Source organism: Peromyscus leucopus, chromosome 1, assembly GCF_004664715.2.
Source record: "Peromyscus leucopus breed LL Stock chromosome 1, UCI_PerLeu_2.1, whole genome shotgun sequence".
In the NCBI taxonomy this organism is placed as follows: Eukaryota; Metazoa; Chordata; class Mammalia; order Rodentia; family Cricetidae; genus Peromyscus; species Peromyscus leucopus.
In genome coordinates this window covers 190,464,111-190,474,696 of record NC_051063.1, presented here as the reverse complement: position 1 = coordinate 190,474,696, position 10,586 = coordinate 190,464,111, and positions in this window count along the sequence as shown.

Genomic DNA, 10,586 nt, shown 5'->3' with positions numbered 1-10,586 from the left:
AAACTACCTGTGCTCTCCTCACATATGTTTTTCCACCAAATTTAATCACATGGGCATCAGATTCAGAGACCCAGGGAGGCAAGTGTCCAAGATTCTTACAGATGAAAGGAACCACCTGGAAAAAAAGGAATCATAAATGCACAAGTAGCCTTTCCTTTGGCTACAGAAATAAAGGCAGGTGGGAATATATGTGTTCACACATAATGTACCGATCTGAACAGAACTTCACAATACACACTGCCAAGGCTCAGAGCAGGACAAAGATGTTCACTTTAATTTTCCTCTTCTTGCTCATGTACTTTTTGTGCCCAGTTTTATTCATCCCAGGTGCTTTTGGAGAATGAAGCAGAATAAAGACAAGGATGGAGACTTGTTAACAGCTTGTGCATTCTTCCTTAGAAGAGTGCAGGGCCAATGGAGAAAGATTATTTCAACTACCTTCTGCAAATGTACTGCAAAGTACATTCAGCTCCATTGTGCAAAACCTCAGGAATAGATGTTGAAAAGAATTGGGTTAACTGAAGGATAGAATCAAGTCAACATGCACAAATCATTACATTTTATCATGTAATTTTGTGTAAGTCTTTTTACAAAGAGGTCCTAAATTGTCCACACTTCTTTCTATAAAAATAAATTTTTATGCTCCATATTAGGTATTGTAGGAAGTATAACTTTGTCTTTTTCTTTCTTTCTTTTTTTTCTTTATGTGGGTATGGGTATTTTGTCTGCATATATTTCTGTGCAACACTGGCATTACTGATATGTAATGATACCAGAAGAGTGACTTAGGATCCTGGGAACAGGAGAGAACTTCATGCCAATCAGCTGGACCTGAAAATCAAACTTGGATCCCCTTTGGAACAGCTGAGCCATCTTTCCAACCTTGAAATTTACCCAGTGGAAAAATTGCTCAGTAGAGGAACCTTACTTTGTCCCCATTACTTTTGTATAGTCCATTCAAACCAATAAGAGTACATCTAGTTTGCTTCTGTGTCTGGGAGATTTTATTAGTAATAAAGTTTTGGCTTTGAGGAAATTTGTGAATGAAATATTCCTTTATATGTCCTGGGCATAAATATAGGTATGAATTCTGATGTGGGTGGTTTTAAGGTACACAATTCAAATTGACCAACTAAAAGGTGGATTGATTTTTAAAGGAGTTAACTTCAGAAAAGTCTTCTAACTTGATTTGAAGTGCTAACTTAGGATGCTCAGATAGTATGAAATAGGCAGTTAATATTCTTCCTCATGATGATGAGGATAATGGAATAGAACATGAGCTAAAGGTGTAGCTACTGAGCTAAATATCCATTCAGAGGACAGAAATGAAATCACGTTTGTCCTTACCACTTTAGAGCATTAGAAAAACACATTCCAAGAAAACTCAACAACACAACAGAAAGATCCATCTCTGTGTCCAAGTTAACTTCATTCAAGAGATACAAGCATGGTTCAACAAAGGAAGATCAGTTAAGTGTAATATACTACATAATAAATTATAAGACTACAACTACATTTTTATTAGAAATATTCAGAAAAGATACTTAAAAAATCTAGCATCCGTTCAGAGATAAAAAAAATAAAACAAAGCCTGAAAAAATAGAATGAACATATCTTCACATTTTAAGTTTTGCTATGGTAAACTTATGGACAGCATTGTACTACACTAGAGAAAAAATAATATTCACTAAAATCTGAAATGAAGACAGGTATGTATGGTAGTGCAAATCTTTAATCCAAGTACATTGGAAGCACAGGCATAAAATCTCTGTCTTCTTGTAGAGAGCCTGGCCTATGTAGCAAATCCAAGTCAGACAGGGTCTCATATGGAAACCCTGCCTTGACAGAACTAAACAGAAACTGGACAGAGATATTCATTTTCCCCACAATTCTTCTAAATAGTCATTAAAATATTGGTGGATGGAAAAAAGGAATAAAAAGAAGAAGGAAGATTTTAGCCTAGTCTAGATAAGGAGTTGAGATCAATTAACACTACACAGTGAGACCCTGTTTCAACCACAACAGAAAAGGAAGATTGTAGTTATCCATATTTGGGGGAAACATGAAATGAACCTGTGCATAGAAGATGCAAAAAAGGATGCAAATTTATCAAGCAAGAATTAGGAACTTTCTAAGGTAGCATATAGATCCCCATCACTAAGATCATGGTATTACAAAGATATTTACATATTTTTTAAATTTAAGAAATACTTCAAATAAGTTTAAACTATATAACATTTAATCAGGTTCCCATTGCAGCAGTCTTTGTAAGGTCTTTTCACATAAGGAAATGCTTTGCCTTGCAGCTCAGTATAAATCAACTTAGCACTTCTTCACAATAAATACCTATTCAGCTGTTTCCTTTGCACTGGTCTGAAATGAAACATGAGTTCATTTTTACTATCTGAGATTTGAGGAGACCTTGTCCTTGTTTCATATGTCCAATATGCCATAGAGCATGAGCAAAGTGAGGAGCACGAGCTGATTTGGCTCATAAGTTACAGTCAAGGGAAGAAATGCAGGAATATGGAGACTGCAATGAAGACACTCTCCCAGAAGGAACACTGCTTATTGGCTTCCTCTGCTTGATTTCTCATACATCCCTGCCTAGGGGAAGCACTTCTCACAGTGGACTGGACAATCCTACATCAATTATCCATTAATAAAATGCATAAAAATATCACAACAAGCTGTTTGATAGAGGTAAGTTTTTAGTTAAGGTTACCTCTATATTTTTTTTTATTTTACTGTGTGTCAGGTTGACAGACATTATTTAGAAAACACATTTTGCATCCTTTGTAGTGTTTACTCATAATGAACAACCAGATCTGCTCCCTAAACTTCTAGTATTTTCTAGCTACTCAACTTTACGTCAGTTTGTTTCCATACTTTCATATATTTGGCATTATATAATACCCTAATTTAAATGTTTTCTCTCATTTGTTGTATATAAAATAAGCTTATTGATATTTCAACATGTTAATATAGTACACTTATGGGAGGAGTATGTAAATTCATTATATCAGCATGTGTCTAATTTTCTTCAGATCCCATAATCTCTTTGTAGTGCTGATTGTGCTTCTTGATTTAGTCAATTATGTCAGGAGTTAATGGTGGCCCGTTCTTTCGAGTGTATACCCTGCTTAGAAAATGAAGTTTCTAATAAGTCAGGGGAGTGTTTCTTCACATAAATCATCCACATTGATCATGTGCCCCACCCTACACACTGGAATTCTAAAGGGATGTAAAAGAGTATTGCATAAATAAAATATATCATTTTCTTAATTAAGTCTTTATAGGAATATAATCATTAACAATGTCCCTACATAAAATTCCTTATGCCTTGACTCACATCTTGTTTCGGTAAATTCAAGGTGAATCACATTTTTTCTCAAAGAAGCAGTTTTAATAATCAACCTGCAGTGTCAGGAAATACTACACAAGATCTTCTGTAATGATTAATATTTTCTAAAATGACATGTAGATCAGGTTCAGTTTTCACATCTTTAAAGATAGTTTTATTCTTTTTGCAAGCATGTATGTGTCCCTACACAAGAACATTCACACCATGTATGTACAGGAGCCAACAGAAAACAGATCAGGACATTAGACCCATTTGAACTCTCACATGTGGTGCTGGGAACCAAATGCAATTGCTCTGTAAGAGTAATGAAAAGGGAAAATAATTACTTGGAAAACTATCAGAAACTGGTAATTATGAGAGTGACTATTTAGTAACATATCTAGACACCTCATTCCAAAGGTCCAGTGTGATTCAAAATTTAGGGAAGTTGGTACACATATTGATAAATGATGTGGCAAATATGAGTAGTCCTATATTCAATATTCTTTTATATAGCAACCAGTTAGTAATGTCATAAAGTGATAGAATAAAATGGTTTTGTATGATAATCAATTAGCCACAATTGTTCAAAAAGTGTTGTCACCTACACAGCCCATATTTGTCAAATGATTATTTGGTTATGGCCTTCTATATACAAGTGACAGATAGATGTTATTTTTTCATTGATCTGACAATCCACAAAATGAAAAGAAATTCCTTAAAGGACTTTTTTGGCCAGTGAGACAACTCAGCAGTTGAAACCCTTGTGACTAATGCTGATGACGGGAGTTCATCCCTAGGACCATAGTAGGAGGTAGCCAACACCTAAAAATTGTCTTCAGATCTCCATGTGCTTCTGTATAGAACATCTACCAAATTAATTAAACAAAGTATAATTAAATTATTTTCAATGTAAAAATAGATCAGAATAAATGGTGTTTAAAACAATAAATACAAAATTTAAAAAAATATTTTATTATGCTTTTAAGTGTATGTGTGTGTTATGAGTGGTTATGTCTACCCAAGTATAGATGCACATGAGAGGCATCCAATGCACCTGTATTTAGAGTAACAGCAGTTATGAGAGATCTGATATGAGTGCTGTGGGTTGAACTCAGGTCTTCTGCAAGAGTAGTACACTCCACAGCTGAGCCAACTTTCCACAAATTAACTATTTATATATGTCTATAAATTCATTGTTCTAGGTTAAATGATTTAATATCTGGAAGTAAATCATCACTTCCTTTAAATATCCAATGATTCATCTAAATTGCAATCATATTTCCTAAATTTGCCATTGTGAGAACTACAAAAAATGAATAGGGTATTACTGCTCAACCCAAAGCTGTATATTACTACTCCTTCTTAAGAGCTCTTGCGTTATCATTCTCACAATGTTTATCAGTATCTACTTCTTCCTTGAGGACACATACAGAGTCAGTGTCTTACAGAGATGGAAATTAGGGAAGGAGAAAGATGCTGTTTGCTCTCAAAGATGATGGAATCAAGATGTAAGATCTTCAATGCTAAGTATTACAGAGGTTTCCACCATCATTGAAAGGGCTACTGCTTTCATGAACAAGACTCATGAATACAGTGTCCCTATTGCTAGATAAGGACAAAACTTAGGAAATATGTATTTATCTTTACTTGCAGTTTCGAAACATCAGAATTATTTTTATATAACTTTCTTTTTTCATTCTCACCCTCCTACTTACCTTATATGAACCTGATCATGTGGATATTCATGAGATATTTGTGTTAATTTTACATGCACACATACTTATAAATGTATACACATACATACAACTTAATGATTCTGAGAGAACTCTAGCCTGTCTGAGCATGGCAAATATGGCTTGAACATGCGTTGCACTTCTTTATTCCCTCTAATAATTCATTCCATCATCGCATCTAGAATGTATTTATTGTTTCTGTGCTTTCTGAAAACATGATATGTGATTTCCTCAATACAATTAAATAGAAAAAAAGAATGATACTTTGGTTTCATTCATAAAGAAAATGAGTATTAGGAAAGGAAACATGTCTGTTCAGCAATGTCCTTCATTTACATCCTACACCACAAAATACAGATATTGCAAATCTCCTTCAACACACTTAATTGAAATTTCCTGTCAATAAATATGCTGAAGCTGAACTAATCATAACTTGTTTCTCCATCAGATGAAAGTAAATATGTGAAGTGAGCATAGGCGCAATCTGCAAACACAGAGCAGAACCAGTGCCTTGACAAAGTTGTAATTTTATGACCTATGAGGATCACCTGGGGATGGCACTGTCCCTAGTGGCCTTGTGCTTCTCCTAATTCACATGTGTGTTTTGGGGGGTCTTTGTGAAGCACCATGACACTACCCTTGTGACAGCCAATGACCACACTCTCAGCTAAACCTTGCTCATAACACTGAACTCTTGTTGCTTGTGAATCTTGCTCTTCATTGGCCATCCCAACTCAGTTAACTGCATCCTGCAATAAATTACTTTCGAGTAATATTCACTGGAGCTGTTTCCACTGTGTTGTCCAAAACAGTTACTGGGCTTCTGGCTTTTAAAGTCATAGCTCCTGGAAGATGATTGAGGTACTATCTGATTCCAGGGACACCTAATTACATTATTGCCATATATGCTCTCATTCAAATTATTCTCTGTGCAATCTTTCTGAAAGTTTCTATTCCCTCTACTGACATTGATGTACACTGAGCATGGCCACATCATCATTGTGTGTGACAGAGGCTCATTTCTTACAATCTAGTGTGTCTTAACATGCCATAATTTAAGATAATTGCCTTAGGGTGCTTCATTGTGATTTTCCTCATTGTGAAATTTCTGGAATCTCCCTGATACATTCAACGAGGCCAAGTTTCTGAAATTCAGCATAGTATTATTTTGAAGGGTCTTAATCATCTTTTCCCCCATGTACCAGGTTACCAAGGGAAATATCCTGGTGTTTGTGGACATCTTCTCCATCTTGGCCTCCAGTGCAGGCCTGTTGGAATACATCTATATCCTATTATCTATATAATTTTGTTAAGAGTGGAGAAAAATACTTTCCCATAGTTAAAGGAGTAAACATATTCCTGAACTCACATTTCTTAAATTGTATCTGATAACTTTAATGTTGGTACAGAACCACCTAGTTGGATACAATAAAAGATGTATTCATCATCTAGTGATTCTCACTCTGTCTCCTAATGATTATGCCACAAAATATCATTTATACTACTTTTCTGTAAAATAATTAGTCATAAAATTAACAAAAATTTACTGGATTGAGAAATAAAACATCATGCAATACCTACACACACTGTTTTTCAAAATTTTTGTGTGATTGGAAATCTGGGGAGGTGGGGATAAATGTTCATAAATGAGGTAGAAATTATAATAAGTCTTATATTTAATATTTTATATATATCACCCAGTTAATTATGTGACGAAATTATAGATTCAAATGATTTTCTATGAAAGCAAGTAGCCACAATTATCCAAATCATGTTGATGCTTACACAGCACATATTGGACAAGTTATCATTTATTTAGGGTTGTGTACATACAAATGGCATACTAATGACTTAGCTCTCCTGTGATCTGTCATCCTACATGATGCAATGAATGTCTTTAAAGGACATCCAAGGCTCAGCAGTCAAATCACTTGCAACTACAGCTGCTGACCTAAGTTCATCCCCAGGTCCCAGGTCGTAGTAGGAGGTAGCCAGTTGCTAAAAGTTGTCATCCAATCTCCATGTACACCTGCATACAACCACCACCAAATTAAATAAAGTCTAATGAAATTGTTTTAAAATTTAAAAACAATTAAGAATAAAAGATATTTACTGAAATAAATGCTACAATTATTAAACAGTGGTTAAACAAAAAATTTGTATTATTACTTTATGTTTATATGTGAAATCGTGGGTTATGCCTACCCAAGTATAGATTCAGGTTAGAGGCAACCAGTGCTTCTGTATTTAGAGTTGCAGGCAGTTATGAGACACCTGCTGTTAATTGAGTTCAGGTCACCCGCAAGAACAGTATATTCTCATCACATTTGAGCCAACATTCCAGTTCCTCATTATTAACTAATTAAAATTGTCTATAAATAAATTCTGGATTCATATCATGATTTTATAGTCATTCAATGGTTCAGAACATTTGGAATCTCATTCCCTAAAATTGTAACATTGGGCATTACAACTTATAAATGGGTCACAATTACTCAACACAAACTTGTATTACTACTCATGCTTGATTGTTTATGTGTTATTGTGCTCATGATTTTTTTATTTTTTCATTATTAAGAAATTTTCTGTTCATTTTACATACCGACCACAGATTCCCCTCTCCTCCCTCCTCTTGCCCCACCTCAGCCTTTCCCCCCAACCCTCCCCTCATTCCTACCTCCTTCAAGGCAAGGACTCCTATGAGGAGTCAGCAGAGCCTGGTACATTCAGTTGAGGCAGATTTGAGCCCCTCCCACTGAACCAACTCTCACTTGGTACTAGACTCCAAAAGTCTCACTCATGAACCAGGGATGGATCCTGATCCCATTGACAGGGTCCCCTTAAACAGGTCAAGCTAAACAACTGTCTTGCCTATGCAAAGTGCCTAGTCCAGTCCCATGGAGGTTCCACAGATATTGGTCCACAGTTCATGGGTTCCCACTAGTTTTGTTAGGTTGTCTCTGTAGGCTCTCCATCATGATCTTGATGCCCTTTGCTGATAGAATCCGTCTTCTCTCTTTGACTGGACTCCTGGGTTCAGCCTGGTGCTTGGCTGTGGATTTCTTCATCTGCTTCCATCAGTTACTAGATGGAGGCTCTATGATGGCAGTTATGGTGTTCACCAATATGATTACTGGAGTAGGTCAATTCAGACACCCTCTCGACTATTGCTAGCAGTCTAATGTGGGGTCATCTTTGTGGATTCCTGGGAACTTCCATAGCACCCTTTGAATCCCTGTTCCCTTGATGTCTCCCTCTATCATGATATCTCTTTCCTGCTCTCCCATTCTGTCCCTATTCAAGTTCAACCACCCTGATCCCTTTATGTTCTCATTCTCCATTCCCTATACTCCATTGCTCCCCCATCACTCTGAATTTGCCCATGGAGATCTCATCTATTTCCCTTTTGTGAGATATCCATGAGTTTCTCTTGGGTTTTCCTTGTTAGGTAGCTTCTCTCGAGCTGTGGTTTGTAGTCTTGTTATCCATTGCTTTACATCTAATATCTACTTATGAGTGAATACATGCCATGTTTGTCTTTCTGAGTCTGAGTTACCTCTCATAGGATCATATTTTCTAGTTCCATCCATTTGCTGGCAAATTTCATGATGTCATTTTTTTTTAAATTCTAAATAGTACCTCCATTGTGCACATGTGTCACATTTTCTTTATCCATACTTTGGTTGAGGGGCATCTAGGTTGTTTCCAGGTTCTGGCTATTATGAATAATGTTGCTATGAACATAGCTAAGCACGTGTCTTGTGGTGTGACTGAGCATTCCTTGGGTACATGCCCAAGAGTGTTATAGCAGGGTCTTGAGGTAGATTGATTCCCAATTTTCTAAGAAACTGCCATACTGATTTCCAAAGTGGCTCTACAAGTTTGCACTCCCAACAAAAGTGGAGGAGATTTCTGCTTGCTCCACATCCTCTCCAAAACAAGCTGTTTTCTGTGTTTTAGATTGCAGGCATTCTGAAATGTGTAAGATGGTATCTCAGAGTTATTTTGATTTGCATTTCCCTGATGGCTAAGGATTGTGGTGCTCATGATGTTTTATCAACATCTATTTCACACTAGAGTACTCTCTGCGAGTTTGAATCTCATAAGATGGCAATTAGGGAAGTATGAAGATGCTGTCTTCTCTCTAAGGTGATGGAATCAAGATGTAGAACTTTTAGTGCTAAGTATGTGCAGAAGTTTCTACCTTGAGGTATAAGGCTACTACTTCTTATGAATATGACTCAGGAGTTTGGTGTCTTTGTTGCCAAAAGAGGACATAAAAGAAGATGAAGTAATTCTGGTTTCAAGGGCACTTAACTACATCATTACCTTCTGTACTCTCATCCAAGTTATTTTCTGTGCAGTCAGGCTATGAGCTTTTGCTCCCTATGTTGATATTGATGCATACTCTGAGCATGGCCACATTATCCCTGTGTGTGACAAGAGCTCAGCAACTGCCTTCTTCTGTGTTCTAGGATACCTGTCCTGCCTGGCCCTGGTATGCTTCACTGTGTCATTCTTGTCCAGGAATCGGCCTGGCATATTCAATGATGCCAAATTCTTGACATTTGACATGCTGTTGTTCTGTGGTGTTGGGATCACTTTCCTCCCTGTGTACCATAGTGCCAAGAAAAGGTGATAGTGACTGTGAATATTTTCTCCATCTTGGCTTCCAGTGCAGGCCGGCAGAAATGTATCTTTGTTCCCAAGTGCTGAATAATTTTGTTAAGACCAGACACAAATTCTCTTCAAAATATCAGGAAGAAAATTTCCCATAATCATATTTGATTAATTCTTGGTGATGAATGTATAATTGTTTCATACTGCCAAATATTGTATTACACTCCAAGATCTATCTCTTTTAGAATGGCACTCACTTTTCACTCTAATGATGTTACCCAACAGTATCATGACTGCTAATGTTGTCTCCATGGCCTCCTACAATCTGCCACTCAGCTACTCATTTCACAAGATCAAGCCAATCAGGAATATCACAGTTGGAAATATCCTTTTCTGTTCTAAAATATAAATATTTTCAAAATAATTTCAAAGTTCTTATTTTAATACATGGATGAATGAATGACTTTGATAGCAGTTGAGGGGTGAGAGAAAAATTCAGGATATTTGTGAGAGAGTGAATTTATGTTTTTTGGTTTTACATTTTCATTTAAAGTAATTTATAATTATTATCTTTAAAAACTGTATAGCAAGGTGTATGTAATATTGCAAGAATGCGATGTCCCACTAGAGGGAGCCAAGAACCCACTTACTTGTATCTAGACTCTGGATGTCATGCCTTGAGAATTTGGTCATGTTTTCAGATGAAGGTAAAACAATGTTCTTCCTTGCAGGGGAAGGTAAGAGGATCCTGATGCATTAGAAAAGTAGAACTTAGAAGAGATCAGGGTGTTTTGAGAAAGAGATAGAAAGAATATTACAGAAGGTGAATTCATGCCTCTGCATTTAAATTCACGTACAGAGGAACTTATTCTATATCCATCTCCAAC